This window comes from Cupressus sempervirens, chromosome 3, assembly GCF_028749045.1.
Source record: "Cupressus sempervirens isolate cs-2001-9-10 chromosome 3, ASM2874904v1, whole genome shotgun sequence".
Taxonomy (NCBI): domain Eukaryota; kingdom Viridiplantae; phylum Streptophyta; class Pinopsida; order Cupressales; family Cupressaceae; genus Cupressus; species Cupressus sempervirens.
The window spans coordinates 101,266,316-101,285,730 of NC_143120.1; the positions used below are offsets into that span (position 1 = coordinate 101,266,316).

Consider the following 19,415-nt stretch of genomic DNA (forward strand, 5'->3'; position numbering starts at 1 on the left):
TTTTAATAGGCATTTTATAATATTAAAAAAATTATATAAAAATGTAAGAAATTTTCATTATTAAAAGATGAAGAAAATATCGAAACTTAAAATCTCTTGTATAACTAACTAACAATATAAAATGATACTTAAATTTTTTCTTTTGCGAATTTAAGTTATGTTTTCCAACCAGGCGTAAATTAAACAGCATGTACTTGTCAATCACTTTCCCTGATACGGTACTCAGCATAATTCCCACCGACTGTATAACTAATTATGAGAAAATTTCCATGTTTGAAGGGACATTGTTGGGTTTGGATGGACGTTGTTATTATTTTCTAATTTAATTTATGAGTGCGCGCGGTAACATCTGTAGTTATCAGTTTAAATGGAATCTGTTTGGTGTGATTGTTGAGTGTGAATTCATCGTCCTTTTTCTGAGTGCGGTTTACCTCTTAAGATTCGAAGAGAACCCATTTCGCACTTGTATCATTTAGTCAAATAGTAGAAATCTGTATAAGAAATGTGCTAGCTCTCGCATATGAGAAGAAAAAGAAATAAATTTTATTTTCACAGCTCTTGGGAAATTTGACCATTTCTCCTTTTCTTTAATGTTTTAAATAATATCTTAGATTTATTAAATTTTTAAATAATTAAATTTATAATTGAAAAAATAAATATTTGATATTAATAATAAAATGTTATATTTAATTTTAAAATAAACATTTATTTTATACAATCAATAGTGGAACTCTAAATGATTGGAAAAGAAATGGACCATCACCACTACCCATTAAATATTCTAATTTGAGTCTATCTAAAAGGATTATTAATTTTTTAAGAATATTTAAAAATTATTTTAAGAATATTTAACATTTTAAAATTTAAAATTTATTTTTCCTTTTTTTTTTCTTTTTGGATCGGTAAACGGCCAAAGCTATGATAAATTTTATTAATTAAAATGATAAGTTACAATAACTTCTCTTCATTCAAATGGGCACTAGTAGGAAAGAACATAGAAGAAAACCTCCAGTCTTGCCCGGGACAAATGTCGTATATTATTACATTTTAAAAGGGGCACACCCTAGTAAGCTGATACCTAGATTAAATTACATTCAATAAAAGGGGCATACCCCTTATTATTACATCTTCACCAAATATTTCATAACTTCTAACAAATAGTGTTTGGACGGGAAACAAAAAATCCAGCCTTTTAAATGACGAAACTGCCCTGCTACAGAACCAACCAACCTACTAATCACTTGCAGAGGTTAGTTAACATACAAAACTTGGAGCAAGGATCATTCTGCCGAGTATTCAAAATGATTGATTCCATTCTTGATAATTTTAAATGAAATATTATTAACCAAATCCATATAAATAAATCTAAAATGACCAAATAATAAACTAAAAAACCTAACAAGAATGAATAATAGACTAATAAACTTTTATTAAACCCTACATTCCTTGAAATATGAGGAAGGGGGATCAGTAAAAGATAACCCTACAAATAGTGCCTAGCTTGTTGAAAATGAAAACAACATTAATAACATCGAATCAGAAAAAATAGAAAAATAACCCTTGAGATCTGCTCAACCAATACCATACTGCAGAGGAGATACATAAATCCCATAGGGTACTCTAAAAAAGATAATCTGCTCAAAGGCTACTCTACCATTCCTACTAAACTATAACCATATACTAACTGAACAAAGTAAAAATCTACCAAAATCTAAATCATTTATCATCTGAAACCCAATTAACAGAAATCAATATTGATCCCAATATAGCTTAATCACATTTAATGAGAATGCATAAACCATAATCTATCTAACGGGGGACTGATGACAATTCTTGTCATGCCATCAACCTTTCTCAAAATATTGTTCCATCGCTCAAGCTTTACCTCCCCAATAAAGGCCATAGTCCTTACTTTAGAGGTATGAAAAACACTTACATTTGTGTCCATGATTTCAAAATCAAACTCTTCCAGATAGTAACTGCACGAATGCAGGAGACAAGAAGCTAGGTAGAAGCCTCTTGAAAGCACTTGAAGCCTAATTAAGGGGATGCTTGCCAACATCCCCAAATAATGAGGCAACAAGCTATAAAAAGCATGAGTTAATGAGCACTCTAGCTAATGAGTACTCCATCCAAGGTCATGAATGCAAGTCTAAAATAAATTAAAGTGGAGTAAGAAAACCTAGAACCAATCTTAATCTAAAAACCTTCCAAAACCCTTTCAAATCACAAATTGATGAAAGCACAAGAGTTGAGCTAAGCTTAAATACGAAGGGACATATGTAAACAAGATTAGAGCAAGAAAATTACTATGATCCTCCAAAAAATATTATAGAGATATATATAAAATAAAAATTGAAAAAGATAAGAGGATCAAAAGAGAAATAAAGAAAAAAGAGGAAAAAATCTAAGAACAAATGTTGGATAAATGGAAACGATTAGCCCCATGATTAGCTAAAGAATTTTCCTTTGAATTGCATTCTCTAAATATATGATAGATCCTTAACTCTTTGAATTTTTCATGTAGGAGGGTGACTTCTTGTAGTCTTAAACTAAGAATCCAATTAGGTGTAGACCACTTTCTAATGGCATTAAGAACAATTTGTGAATCTTCCTCTATAATAAGTTTAGAAATGCCCATCTATAGACAAATGTTTAAACCTTCCTCTAGAGCTAAGAATTCTACCATATTATTGGAGGTAGGATTGATGGGTTTTGCCAACTTGGCTATCTAGAATCTTGAATCATTGTTGACAATACATCCAATGCCTGCCTTCCCTGAATTGCCTCTGGTGGCACCATTGAAATTTACCTTAGCCCACCCTTTCGAAGGTGGAAACCATTTACAATTTCTTCTAGTATCCTTATTTGCTTTAAGGTATATCAGTAGGGGGTTAATCAATTTAGGCCAACACTTCTTGATAAAACCATCCTAGTATGAAAAGGATCCTTCTATGATCCTTGATTTCCTAAGGAAGGAGTTGACATTTTCAATGATGCTGGCTTCAATCTTAGAGATCAATTCTACCCCTTCCATCTCTTTATAACAAAAAAGTCTTATGTTCCTCTCTTTCCAAATTTCCCACATGAAGAATGACGGACTAATGTTGCATATTTTGCTATAAATTCCTTTACAAATGTTAGTAGCCCATCCAGTAAGGAAGTCCTTAAACTTCTTTGGGAACAGAGCAGACCAACCTATGTTATGAATGAGCCATTCCCAATATTTTCACATAAAGGAACACTTATAGAGAAAATGTTCCACATCCTCATTATCACTTTTATAGAGGAAACATCTAGAAGGGCCTATAATACCAATTCTATTGAGTCTATCTGACGTAAGAAATTTATTTTGGGAAGCTAACCATAAGAAAAAATTGGCTTTAGGTAAACAAGAAGAGTCCCAACATAAAATAAGGGGGATCTCCACTTCCTCCCACCTTTTGGATTTGATAATTGCATTATAACCATTTTTGATGCTATATTTGCCATCCTTAGATGCTACCCCATTCAACTTATCTCCACTCTCTGATTGTTTTATCTTCCTAGAGGAAATAATTTTATTATATGCCATAATCTCCTCCTGGTTCAAGTTTATTCCATACAAAGATTTTTAGCTCCAAGTAGAATTGTTATCAGAGAATGACTTCATCTTATAATCATTGACTCTTCTGCCCCATAAAGTACAAAGTTTCTATTTGAGACTAGCAGGAACTAGACCATTATTAATTTAAGGTATTCCATCCCAAGAATCATCCCAAAAGAGAGCGTCTCCCTAGTTTCCAACATCCCAAGTTCAAAATTTACTAATTAAATGATGACACTTAGTCATGAAGTTCCAACACTCTGAACCCTTTGGTAGAGTCTTCATTCCTAAAAATTGAACTAGGACCATTTGTGTCAAGATATTTGTTATACACAATTTTAGCCCATTTCTAATTTCTCTTAGAATATAGGCACCAGACCAGTTTGGCCCCTAGTGCTTCATTTTTCCATGACAGATTTTTAAAGCCTAAACCACCTTGTTCCTTTGGTCTACAGATTTTATCCCATTTAACATGAGCCAATTTTTTGGTTTCCTCACAATCAATCCATAGAAAGTCTCTTAGGTTGGCTTCAAATTTGTGAAGAAGAAATTTAGGGAGAGGCAAACACGAAAGTGGGTAAGCTGGGACTATTGATAATACTGATCTAATCTTTATACTCTTGCCAGCTTTTGTGAGCCATCTATCTTTCCGATTACCTATCTTGGCCTCCATTTTGTTCACAATGTTGTGCCATACCTTGCTCAATTTTGAACACTTTTCCATATCTATACCTAGATATTTACATGGGAAGGGACCTTTCTTATATCCCATAATTTGACAAATTTGATTTTCCAAATTTTCTTTTGTATTAAGGAAGAAAATTTCTGATTTATCATCATTAACTTTTTTTCTAGATGCTTTCATATAATTATTAATGATGGATTTATAATTAAAAATTTTCTCCTAGCAAGATCATGTCATCCACATATTGTTGGTGTGTTATATTAGGAATGTTTCAAGTAACAGTTACTCTACTCTTTTGACATTGTTATTCATGTGAGCTTTGTTAATAGCTCTACTAAAAGCTTTAGCCATTATAATGAAAAGAAAAGGGGATAGTAGATCCCCTTCTCTTAAACCCCTAGAGATTTCAAAGAAACCTTCAGGCAAGCCATTGAAAACAACCAATATCTTGGTTGTGGAAATACACTTAAAGATTAGATTGATCCATTGACCAGAGAAACCGAATGCTTCTAATGTTTTGCAAAGAAACTGCCAATCCACCATATCATATGCTTTCTGAATATCCAACTTCATGATCATACAGGCTTCATTATTTTTAAGCACTAAATGAATGGCTTCTTGAATAATTATAATGTCATCTAAAATAGATCTACCAGGCACAAAACTTGTTGGCTCCTCAGAGATGATCTTAGGTAGAATAAGTTTTAGCCTATTGGCTAAAATTTTAGAGTAGATTTTATAGATTGTATTACATAGAGCAATCGGCCTAAAGTCATTAGGACTCTCTGGCTCAGATTTTTTGGGAATTAAAGTGATAAAAGAGTGATTGATTTCAGACATAAGGGAGCCCCCCTTTTTGGATGCCTCTATAGCTTCCCACAGATCTCTCCCAAGAATATCCCAACATTTTTGGTAGAAGAAGACTTGGAATCCATCTGGACCAGGGGACTTTTCTAGGTTCATATTGAAGAATAGGCTTCTCACTTCTTCAAGGGAAATAGGTTGATTTAGAACTTTTTTATCTTCTAAAGAGACCAATTTAGGGATAACTTTCAGCATTTTGTCTTGCTCGAGTTTATTAGACCCTTCCCAATTGTTCAAAAGTTTTTGGAAGTGACTGACTAAAGTATTAGCAATTTATGATGGAGTATCTTTTATAGAACCATCTTGAGTTTTGATCCTATTTATCGTGTTCCTAGCTCTGTTATAGAGAGTTGAATTATGAAGATATTTGGTGTTCCTATCACCTTCTTCAAGCCACCTTTCCCTGGATTTTTGTTTCCAAAATACTTCTTCCTTGGACAAAATATCTTCTTGTTTAGCCAACAATTCCTTTTCAAGCTCATAACTATCACTGGTCATTCCATGTTTGATAATTTCTACATTTAGTTCTCTTAGCCTATCTTCAATATCTAATTTTTCTTTAAAAATATTTTTGAAGTGTTCTTTGTTCCATTTAAGGATTGACTCTTTTAATATCTTCATTTTAGAGATGAAAACATACATTTTAGAACCCTTAAATTCACCTTGAGACCACCATAATTTAATATTTTCTAAAAATTTGGGATCCAAAAATCACATTTTTTTCGCATTTAAATGCACTTCTGATGGGCTTATGTGGTTTAGTTAATTCCAACCTAACTGGGAAATGATCTGAACTAGCAAAAGGTAGAATCATGGATTGGATATTACAATTATCAATTTCTAAATTTCCTTTAATGAAAAATCTATCCTATTTCTCTACAATATATACAAAATCTTTTTGCCTATTGTTCCATGTATAAATCCCATTAGAACATGGAATATCGATCACGTTTTGCTCAAAATACCATTCATTAATATCTTTCATGGTTTGAGAAAAGTGTGAAATACCTCTAGTTTTTTCATTTAGATTTAAGATCGTGTTGAAATCACCTCCTAATATAACGGGAATATTTTCAAAATTTTCCATATAGCTATGAATATCATTCCAAACTAAATTTTTTTTCAAGGTGGTAATTGGTCCATAAACATTAAATAAAATTAGTTTAATATTAGATTTGATGATATTAACAAAAACATAGATCCAATTGTTATTAGTAGATAAAATGTTAAGAGAGATTTTCCTATGATTCCATATTACTCCTAATCTCCCAGATGCGTCTGCTGACTCATGCATACTATAGCTCCAATTATCCATTTTTTTACCTAAATTTAAACCATTAGCCTTATTTAACTTAGTTTCTTGTATTAAAATTCTATCTAATTCAAATTTATTAAGATTCTATTTAATATTCTTTTCTTGTTAGGAGCATTTAAGCCCCTAAAATTCCATGTTGTGACCTTCATGGCTCTATGGGAGGGCTCTTCCCCTTCCCTTTATTAAAGAGATAACTGATTCTTTGTTGTTCCCAAGCCTTTCCATCTACTTCTCTGAGCTCCTTTAATGATTTCCTACCTCTCTTTGTAGTGTTTTTCCACAATTTGGTAATCTATTCCCTTCCATATGCAATGCTATTCCTAGCTAATCTAGGTTTTCTTGAGCAAACTTAACTATTCCATTCTTGGGACTATGTTCCTTATTTAACTCCTTCCCTTTGTCCTCATCTTCTATCTATGATAATATCTGATTTGGAAATATTGAGTCTTGATCTACTTGATCTTCCAAAGTATGTGTTGTTTCTGGATGATAGGCTGGATTAGCCTCCATATCAAATGTTTGCAAATCCCTTTTAAGATCTATGAACTTGTAGTTCTCACCTCCCAACTTTAATACCTTCTTTAATAGTTCTTCTTTTTGAACCAAAATGTCATCATCTTTATTCTCAAAATCAAAGACTCTGCAAAACTCTTTTGATAATTTTTCTATGTAATCATTATCCTCCTTTTTAAGACATCCTGTTTCAAATTCTTTCTGCATATCCTCTTTTTGATTTAAAAAATTCTAGAAATCTTGAATGGGAATATCTTTAGGATCCAATTCTATAGAATCTTTCAAACTTTTTGAATACACTTTCTTTGGAGATGAGGTTTGCCAAAGTTTGGTTAACCCCTTTATAGGTTCCTTAATATTGCTACCATTCACTAATGAGGTTTCTAATCCTTTACAATCCTCAATAATATCTTTGGATTCATTCCTGTACTTTGCTACAATTTTGAAAAGTAGTGCCTACTCCTTATCCTCTAAATGGCTTGGTGAAGCACCTTATTCTTCAGTGTTGATTTCTAGTTGTGCCTTTGCTTTGTTGATTGCCTTCCTTTCTACCTTTCTTTTCTTAGACTTTCTATGTTTTTTCTTGTGCTTCCTCTCATCCACTATAATACTTTGCAATCTTTGTCTATTTGTGGGTTTGGGAAATTCTGTTAGTGTATTCTTCTTTTTATTCTTGTTGCTCTCTATAATCCACAACCTTGTCTACATCTAACACCTCATTTAAATCCTCTTGAGAAATGAACTTATCACTTCTGATCGAATGGACTGCTTTATCAAAGGTTCTTGCTTTACTCATTCTTCTATTATACTTGCCCTCTAGATCTGTGGTCTTCTGACCTAATGCATAATCTAAATCTGATTTTCCAAAATTGTGCTTTCCCTACTTTGATGACAATTTCTTTTTATAAACCTCTAATAAATAGAGATCAAGATCAATAGTTTTGGAAAGGAATCTGTAAGAAGAACTCTTGTCATCATCCATTCTGATAATCTCTGAAAGTCTGCCCTCATACTTCTAGAATTTTAACTCATATGTAGATTTGTTTGTGATTAATTTCAAGTGTTTAGGGTTTGCATTATTTATATTTTGTTTAATTAGTAGTTTTATATTTTTTTTAGCTTTCAAAAGTAGCCTCAAGACCTATTAATTCCCTAGTCGCATTACCAATGCATCTAATAATACTAATATGATTGAGCTCTGGAGGAAATGAATGTAGGACAAACCAAGAAGATATACTTAGATCTAAACTTTCTAGTGTTTGGCATGAATGGATGATGTTTAGGGCATTGGGAAACCAAATTTTTAAGCTTCTCTACATACTGATCTTCCAATGGCACAAAGAAATTTGGAGATACTATCCTGGAATGCCTTGCAAACCTAGGCATGAGGCCTTAGATTTGAAAATAAGAGCCATTACTATTTTTCCATGGCTAAAACCCTAGTTTTCTCCTTTTTGAATTTTGTTTTGCCAAGCATTTGCTCGAAAATTGATTATTTGAATACACTTTTCTGAACTTTTTTTCACTGCCTGCCATTTTCACAATTTTTTAATTACAATTCTAAATCATTATTGATATAATGTTATTCTTCCTCATTCTTATTGTCCAAAATAATTTAGCCAAATAAACTCTTTTTATCCAACTAGTTAAATTATTTTTAAAATATTAAAATATCTCTAAAGTTGGAAAAGAACTAGTAGAGCCTCTATTTGCCACTTTACATTTGTATTTATGCTCCTTTGATATAATTTGAATAATAATAATAAGTAAATTTTATATTCATAATTTATTTTAGATTTTTTTTTTTTTTTTTAATTCAAAACATGAATATTATATTATTTTTAAATTAATATAAAATTAATAAAAGATATTTATAAAGAATTTAAAATTAAAACTATGCTAGATTGCATTTTATTTTATTTTTTGGGAAAAATGGATAGTGCCATGAAATATTTTATTTATAATAACTAGTTCAAAGACTTGACATGGAAAAAACTAGTAAGAAAACCCTGCTTCCTTGTTATATTACAAAATATAGAAGGCTACTAATTTAGCCAATAAGAGATAGGTGATTAGACGTATAAATATCAAGATTAGTCAATTCTTGAATTTGACTGTTGCAGTGTTTAATCTCATCTCATGAGAGTAACACTATATGCTCTCTATCACATCCCCAATTCGCAAGTGTGTCTGCCACTTTGTTTCTTTCTCTGAAGATATGTGAAATTTGCACATCTTGAAATAATTCTATAATTTTCCAAATCTGATTCAAAATATACACAACTTTCTAATTAGTGGTAGTCCTTTTGATACATGATTTAATTATTACTAGTGAGTCCTGTTCAATGTGAATGTTTGTGAAATTACCTTTTTTTCAATCATCAAGCCATGGATAAGAGTAGTTACTTCTACAAAATTATTAGTTCCTAGTGAAATAGGGCATGCTTTGATTACAATGAAATGTCCTTGGTGATCCAACAAACAAATGCCAATGCCAAACTTCCTAGGATTTCCTCTTGATGAGCCATCAAAACTAATTTTGATATAACCTCGCATAGGTGGTAACCATTGAACATGTCTTCTATCCATAGATTGACAAACATTCCATTGTGAAACATATCCAAAGGGAACAACTATCCCCTTCTATATGTTAAACATTTTACCATCCCATGATGAAAGAGATATTCTCATTTTTTTTCGCATTATATTGACATTAACATCTTCAACTATTGCTCATTCAATCCCCTTCAAAACCTCATGATGCAGCTAATTATTTTCTTTGCAAAAAATGTTCTTATTCCTTTCCCACCAAATGGCCTAGATGACTAGAGAAGGAATGCATCTCCAAAGGCATGAGAATAGTGATGCAAAATATAATGTGGGCTAGGATTGAAAGAGATCCCAAATCTTCACAGGCAATGACATGTAATAATTCGATTTCCTAGGAACAAAAAGCCAACAATCTTGAGAAAAATTGTAGTTCAACAATAGATGATCTGTAGTTTCAACTTCTTCATTACATACGACACATTTGAAAGGTGTGGCAATAGAAAGTTTTGATAGCTTATCACTGGTTAAAATTATGTGTTTTATGGCTAACCATGTAAACCACAGCTTTGGGGAGGACACCATCGTCCCAACATAAAGAAAAAGAATGATGTGATTGCTTCCGATTGTGTAATTGCATCAAAATTTTGTAACCCTCTTTTATGGTATAATTATCATCTGGTGTAGGTGCCCAAAAGAGTCTATCCTCCCTATCTGACAAGTAAATGGCTATATAATTCATAATGTCCTGGAACATTTGACATTGTACCAAGTCAATTTGAAAAACATGAGGATAATTCCATTTCACCATACCTGATAAAGTATCACCTGATGCTATGTAATTTGATAAATTTATCCCCAAGTGTCGAGTGAAAGAATCAACAACAATATCTAAATTACAAGTATGAAACAAAGGGGAAAGAAAAATCCACGAGTCTTCCGAAAAGTTGATATTGCCTCCTTTGTTTAATCCCCATGAGACATATTTCTAAATTTTCTCTAGATGATACCATGAAATTCCAAACCACAGATCCCTTTGGAGGATAAAAAATAGTAAGCACCCACTTTGGATCACTACAATCAAGATATTTCTATAGCAACATTTAGCACCATTTCTTTTTAGGACGCTTATACATATGCCAAACTAATTTTCCATCAAAAGCTTTATTCCTTTGTGATATATTGTGAATACCTACACCCCCAATAGCTTTTGTTTGTAACATATCTTGAAGTGAGATCAAAGATATATTTTTTCTTGTGATATATTTCCTTTTCACACAAAATTCTTTATCCATTTCTTTGCTTGTATGACAATTGATGCTGGAGTCTTGAGGCTAGCAATAAAATAATTTGGAATCGTAGATAATACAACTTTTACTAATAGAATTCTACTTACAAGGGACATCCACATGACTTTTCATGCTAAAATTCTAGCCTTGATCCAGTCAACAATAACAACCCTATAGCAAGTTTTGTTAGATCCCATGAAGAAAGGAAGAACAAGATAGAAGGATGATAATTTATCAATGGGAAAACCAAGCACATCAACAATATCATGATTAGCAACACTTTCATCTATATTAAGCAGATAAATCTTAGCCTTTTGTGCATTGAATTTTTGCCCTAAAACAAACATGTACAAATCTAGAGTACCTCTAATTACCTTGGTTTCCTGCATAGAAGTGCTTCCAAATATTAAAGAATCATCCACAAACAAAGAATGTGTTGTTGAGATCGAGGTCCCCAAAATTTTCACTCCATTCCAAAGACCAAGGTTATGCTGACACTTATATGTCTGCTAAGAGCCTCTACCATAATAATAAAATGAAAAGGGAAAAGATGATCACCTTGTCTCAACCCTTGAGATGACTGACAAAAAATAGCAGGGACTCCATTAATAATTATAGAAAACCATGCTCCTGAGATACAAGCCACTGTCCAATTGCATCACTAATGTGAGAACCCAAATTTTTTTAGAACATCCAAAGGAAATCACCAACAAACCCTATCATAGGCCTTCACCATATCTAATTTGATAATGAAACTAGGGATTTTATTAGTATTGATGGAGTGAAGCATATCATGGTTAATTAATGCTCCTTCCATAGTTTCTCTTCCTTGCATAAATCAACCTTACTCTTGTGAGATACTATATGGAATAATTTACTGCAATCTAAGATAAATAGCCTTAGTTATGATTTTATAAACTACATTGTATAATGAGACGGGATGAAAATCAACGAATGAGATAGGTTTTTGGACTTTTGGACTGACAACAATATTTGTTATGTTAGAATTCTTTAGAATAACTGAGGGGGGGGGGGGGGGGTGGGGTTGAATCAGTTATTCAAGGTCCAAAGGCCCTAATAATACTTTTTCACAAATTATAGTGAATCCATAAACTTTTCATCCATCGAAGCTTAAATCAATCATCCTTAGAAAATTACAGTAAATCAATATGCAGATATAAAACATGCAAGATCAACACATAACACAGTGATTTACGTGGAAACCCAATTTGGGAAAAACCACTAGTAACATGCTACTTGATTTTCACTCTTCTAAAGTGATGCCCTTTTAAAGGCTTACAACGCACTATTAAATGTGACCTTGTTAGAGGATTTCACCATACTGTTAGGAATGGGCCTAGTCAAAGGACTTTAGAACATTCACTTGGAATTTCACAAACATATCTTGTAGATTTTAGATCACACTTCAGTTCAGTCCTTTTGCTTGGCTTTAATCACTTTAGCTCTGACAACTTAACATCTCAAGCTTCGTCTCTTTAAGTCTTCTTACTCATCATACCAATGCAACCATATCTTTGGTCATTTGTTGAAGCATAGTAACTGTGTTTTCTTACTCCTTAGCACCTCCTTCAACACTTTATGCTTTCATGCTTGACCTCCTCTCTCTTTTTACTTCGTAGCCTTATGACTCCTTAAATAGAAATCTAGATTGCCTTTGTCTCTTGTTTCTCCTTCTCCAACTTTAGGGTTTCAAATGGATTAGGTAAGATATAATGTATCTAACCCATATCTTGCTCTTTTCTAGAAACTTCATCTAGAATCCAATTGTATTCTTCAGAAATGTTCTACATGGTGTTCTGTACCACCAACTCATCACTCTTGTCTTCTATTTGATTCACAAATTTCAAGATAACAACCTTGTCAGCTTGAATCTTCGATCTTTGAAATAATGTAGCAACTCAACACTATTGGTTTACTGATGCTTGGCATCACTGTGTTACTTGACATTTGCATTTTCTCAACACCTGATCTTCGCTCGGCATCTGATCTTTACTCGGCATCTGATCTTTACTCAGCATCTGGAGATCACTCAGCATTTAATATTTACTCGGCACTTGTTGTCTTGACTTGACACTTGAAGATCACTCGGCATCTGAAGTTGAACTTGCTCGGCTTCAACTAAGAATCTGTTCGGCACTAACTAGCTTGCTCGACTCTCTCTCTCTCTCTCTCTAATGAACTTAGTTAGGCTTTACAAATGACTTAGCTAAAACCTTACATCTTTGATATGTTTCAGTGTGCCCATTCTCTATGTCTTAGAGTATGTCATTAATACACTTTTTCATCAATGGCTTAGCTGATCCTTGTACTTCATTACAACATCATAACTTCAACCTTTCTTTAGATGTTCTAGTTACATCTTATTGATTGCCTCCTTCTTGTCAATCAACCAATTGATAGTATTTGGATCACTAAAGCATTTCTCATTCTTGCAAGTAGCAAGTTTGACATCAATGACAAAATAATGATTGAGAACATTCTTTACCAGTTCCATTACTTTTTATATATGATCTCTTCAGTTATTTCCAACAATCTCCCTCATGATCTTTTCAATCAGTTCCAACAATCTCCCTCTTTGGCATTGATGGCAAAGCAAACTGATCAATTGATCAACTTAGTTACCACCAAGATTGTATATGTTATCTTGACTGTTGCATCCATACTACTAATCTCATATATCTCCCTCTTTCATATATATCTCCCTTTTGCTTTGTATTGATCAATTTTCTGTATATTTCTCCCTCTTTGACACAAATGCCAAAGATGTAGCATCTTTATCATGTGAAATATAAGCTTTTGTTTTTATGTTTTTCTCCCTCTATCACTATGCTTGTGACTGATTTGGAGTTTCTGCTCCTGCTATCATCCTCTGCATCATTCTTCTAATATTTCAATTATTTGTTCCTGTTGATGCAAGGCAGCTACCTCATTGCTTTAAACTGCTTGTGTTCGGGGTATTACCCCCAACTTGCCTCTAAGATATTCATAAGCATCCTTGGGCAATGGTTTGGTGAAGATATCTACAGTTTTTTCCTTTGTATGAATGTACTCCAACTTCACTTGTTTGTCTTCTACCAATTCTCTGACATAGTGATACTTGATTGCAATATGCTTGGTTTTTGCATGCATTACTAGATTTTTGGATATGTTTATAGCACTTGTGTTATCACAATACAATATCACAGGTTTGGTTACCTCTTCTTTCATACCTTTCAATAGATGTGTGAGCCACACAATGTTTGTACAATTGACTGCTGCTGCCACATATTCTGATTCTGCAGTGGACTGGGATGTGCATGTTTGTTTCTTGCTGATCCAAGTAACTAGCCTTTTACCTAAAAATAATGCACCTTCACTTGTGCTTTTTCTATCATCAATGTTACCTCCCCAATTTACATCTGTATATGCATTAAGCTCAAACTTCTGATTCTTTTTGTAATAGAGATCAAAGTTATTAGTTCCTTTGAGATAACTCATTATTCTTTTTACTACTATGAGATGATTTTCTTTGGGATTAGCAGAGAATCTAGCCACTATTAAAACTGCTAATGCTATGTCTAGTCTGCTATGTACAACATATTGTAGTTTTCCAATCATGGATATGTACATTGTTTGATTGACTTCAGTTGATTCATCATTTTTGGATAGCTTATTTCCTGTTTCCATTGGTGTGTTGACTGGTTTGGACTCCTCTAATCCAAATATTTTAAGTATCTCTTTAATGTACTTTGATTATGTCACAAATATACCATGTTTTAGTTGATGTACTTGCAATCCAACAAAAAATTTGATCTCTCCAAACATAGACATCTCAAACTCATGTTTCATTTTGTTAGCAAAGCCTTTGCAAAGCACTTCCTTTCCTCCAAAAACTATGTCATCCAAAAATATCTCAGATACAATAATATCCTTACCTTCTTCTAATTTGATGTACATGTTGTTTTTATCATCAATACTTTCAAATCCTATTTGTACTAGATACTTGTGAGGTCTCTCATACCATGCTCTGGGTGCTTGTTTCAAACCATAGAATGCTTTATGTAATTTACAAACCATATCCCTATTGTTCTCATCAAAAAATCCCTCTGGTTGTTCAATATAGACTTCTTCTTCTAGTATACCATTTAAAAAAGTAGACTTTACATCCATTTGATGGACTTGAAAACTTTTATATTCAGCATATGCAAGTAAAGTTCTTACTCCTTCCATTCTTACAATAGGAGCAAATGTTTCCTCGTAGTCTAATCCTTCTTCTTGAGCATAAACCTTGCATACTAGTCTAGCTTTATTTATAGTAATCTCACCATTCTCATCTTGCTTATTTCTGAATACCCACTTGGTGCCAATCACATTTTTGTCAACTGGTCTGGGAACCAAACTCTAGGTTTTGTTCTTCTTTATTTGATCAATCTCTTCTTCCATAGCTTTATAACAGTCATCATCTTGTAATGCACTATATACTGTCTTAGGTTCAAGTTTTCTGATCATACATGATTCATGTCTTAGTCTGTTCCTTATCATTGGTCTTGCATCTTTGTCACCAATTATCTGTTCAGCAAGGTCATGTCTTTTTACATATTTGGATAACCTTGGTTTTGCCCTTGCTTGCATGTATGATCTTTCAAATTTAGGGTAACTATGCACTTCGTTGTTAGGTTTTTATTCATCTATTTCATGTGTACTAACTTCAGGATCAGATTGTGCATTTTCTTCATTCTGTAACTCAGCTTCTGAATGTAACTCAACATTCACTAGCTGTGACTCGACTGAAACTGAAATTTGTTGTTGAATTTCAATTTGATTGACATCATCCTCTTCAATAGGCATTCCTTCATAAGAATACACAAAGGTTCTATATTCATTCATTCTCTTTGGTTCTTCAGCTTAGACTTCTGTATGCTCATCAAAGGTTACATTTGCACTTTCCACAATTTTTGTAGTGTTAGTATTCAAACACTTGTATGCTTTACTTCTAGTGGAGTAACCAAGGAATATACCTTCATTACTTTTTGCATCAAATTTCCCATTTCTAGCATCTTTAAGGATAAAGAATTTATAACCAAATACTTTGAAATGTTTTACATTGGGTGAGTGACCATACCATAATTCAAAAGGTGTTGTGTTTGTACCTTTCTTGACTTGTACTTGGTTTAGTGTATGAACAGCTACAATTACAACTTCTCTCTAGTATTTTAAAGCAACAATCTTTTCCATCATTAATGTTCTGGCACAATCAATCACAGATCTATTTCTTCTTTCAATAATTCCATTTTGTGGGGGAGTTCTAGGAGCTGACATTTGTCTTTTGATTCCTTTGTCATTACAAAATATCTCAAATTCATTTGATGTGAATTCACCACCTCTGTCTGATCTCAGGCATTTCAAAAATTTTCCTATTTCCTTTTCTACTCTAGCCACATACCACTTAAATATTTGAAAAGCATCAAATTTTTGTTTTAAGAACATAACAATCATCATCCTGGAATAGTCATCAACAAACAACATTATGTATTTATCTCCTTTGTAGCTTTGTACTTTCATTGGACCACATAAGTCAGTATGAACTAACTCAAGTACCTCTTTAGATGTATAGTTCTTACTTTTGAAACTTGACTTTGTCATCTTTCCTAGCTGACATTGTTTGCACATGATATTGTCAAGTTTTTTTAATTTAGGTAAACCTCTGACTTTCTTCATTTTACTGATATTGGCCAGATTGTCAAAGTTGACATGACATAGCCTTCTATGCCATAACCACTCATCATCAAATTTTGCAACAAAACAAGAAACATCATCCATGTCAAGGTAAAATAGATTACTTCTTGTTTGATCTCCTTTTCCTATCAATTTACCATCAGTACCATAAATTTTTGTAGTTTTGTTTCCAAATTCTACTTTGTATCCTACATTGCCTAACTGTGAGACACTTAGAAAATTGTAGTTTAATCCTTCAACATAGTATGCATTATCACATGAAATTTGTTCTATAAGTTTAATGGAACCTTTTCCTTTTATTTGACATGGAGCATCATTACCAAATCTAACACTATTACCATCATACTGAGTAAAGTTAACAAACTTACTTTTGTCTCCTATCATGTGATGTGAGCATCCATTGTCTATGATCCACATATCATTTTTGTTCATACATGTTAGCAGTGCTATAAGCTCTTATTCATTAGACTAGTCCTTCATGGCTACATAAACAACTTCATCATCATTATCATTAGAGTTCTCTTAAGCAATATAACACTTCTTGCCTTTGTCTTTGTAATATTTCTTGTCATCTTCTCTTCTATATTTGTATTTTTTGCCTTCCTTGTAATATTTTTTCTATGTACACCTTGCAGCAATATGTCCTACTTCATTGCAATTGAATCAAATGATAGGCATCTTACCTTTGAATTTTCCTTTGCCTCTGTGAAATCTTCTAGCTAGCAATGCTTTCAATTGTTTCACATCTTCCTCATTAGTGTTGTTGTCACTAGATACATATTTCATTTTTCTTCCTTTCTTTGATTTCACCTGTTCAACATCTTTTAGTGATAGCTTGGCCTTGAAAGCAGATTCAACATTCTCAGGTCTGTAGTTGTTGAAGTTAGATAACACAAATGCAGTGAGTCTACCCAGTATTCCTTCAAAACTTAGATTGTTTCTTGGTACACATCTTAGTTCTTGTATTTCTGATACTCTAATAGCATAGATAGGGAGCAACTTTCTTAAGAACTTACTATTTACAATATCTTCATCTAATTGACCATTCAAACATCTTATTGCACTTACCACTTCCTTTATTCTTGCACCATATTGAGCAGCATTCTCATTTTCCTCCATTTTCATATCATCAAACTTTCCTCTAAGGCTTTCTCTTTTAGCTCTTTGGACTTTCTGATCTCCTCCATAGATTTCTGATAGGGCTTTCCACATCTTGAATGCAGTGTCACATCCTTTGATATCATCAAATTCAGCATAGTTGAGTGCAAAAGTAATTTCTAGCATTGTTTGATTGTGTTCCTGTTTGTTTTTCAAATCTTCTGCAGTAAGAGTACTAGTTGGATCAACATGTTTAGTGACAATTGAATTTCGGACATAATCTCCTATGGATCCAAGATGTAGCTTCATCAAACTTTTCCATGCAAAAAAGTTGCCTTTGTTGAGCTTGAGGACTTCTCTCTTAGGCATTTTGATCTTTCCTACTTATAGTCCCTTTAAACTGAATCAGCAGTTAAGCTCTGATACCAATTGTTAGAATTCTTTAGAATAAAGTTGAGAGGGGAGGGGGGGGGGGGGGGGGGGGGTGAATTAGTTATTTAAGGTCCAAATGCCCTAATAATACTTTTTCACAAATTATAGTGAATCCATAAACTTTTCATCCATCCAAGCTTAAAACAATCATCCTTAGCAAATTACATTAAATCAATATGCAAAGATAAAACATGCAAGATCAACACATGACACAGTGATTTACATGGAAACCCAATTTGGGAAAAACCACCAGTAACATGGTACTTGATTTTCACTCTTCTAAAGTGATGCCCTGTTAAAGGCCTGCCTTGTTAAAGGCTTACAACACACTATTAAATGTGAACTTGTTAGAGGATTTCACCATACTGTTAGGAATGGGATTGGTCAAAGGACTTTAGAACATTCACTTGGAATGTCACCAACATATCTTGCAGATTTTAGATCACACTTCAGTTCAGTCCTTTTGCTTGGCTTTAATCACTTCAGCTCTGACAGCTTGTCATCTCAAGCTTTGTCTCTTTAAGTCTTCTTACTCATCATACCAATGCAACCATATCTATGGTCATCTGTTGAAGCAGAGTAACTATGCTTTCTTACTCCTTAGCACCTCGTTCAGCACTTTATGCTTTCATGCTTGACCTCCTCTCTCTTTTTTCTTCGTAGCCTTATGACTCCTTAAATAGAAATCTGGATTGCCTTTGCCACTCGATTCTTCTTCTCCAACTTTAGGGTTTCAAATGGATTAGGTAAGATACAATGTATCTACCCCATATCTTTATTTTTTCTAGAAACTTCTTCTAGAGTCCAACTATATTCTTCAAAAACATTCTACATGGTGTTCTGTGCCACCAGCTCATCACTCTTGTCTTCTATTTGGTTCATAGAATTCAAGATAACAACCTTTTTGGCTTGAATCTTTGATCTTTTAAATAATGCAGCAACTCGACACTATTGGTTTACTAATGCTCGGCATCTCTGTGTTACTTGGCATTTGTATTTTGTCAGCACTTGATCTTTGCTTGGCATTTGATCTTTACTCGGCATTTGATCTTTACTCGACATCTGGAGATCACTCAGCATTTGATATTTACTCGGCACTTGTTGTCTTGACTCAGCACTTGAAGATCACTCGGCATTTGAAGTTGAACTTGCTCAGCTTCAACTAGGAATCTGTTCGGCACTAACTAGCTTGCTTGGCTCTCTCTCTCTAAAGAACTTAGTTAGGCTTTACAAATGACTTAGGTAAAACCTTACATCTTTGATATGTTTCAGTGTGCCCATTCTCTGTGTCTTAGAGTATGTTATCAATACACTTTTTCATCAATGGCTTAGCTGATCCTTATACTTCAT

General features: G+C 33.2%; 1 pseudogene; it reads right to left on the bottom strand.

The window, feature by feature from the left end:
- Positions 1 to 19,415, bottom strand: part of LOC149564983 (uncharacterized) — a 44,546-nt pseudogene that overhangs the window by 4,275 nt on the left and 20,856 nt on the right.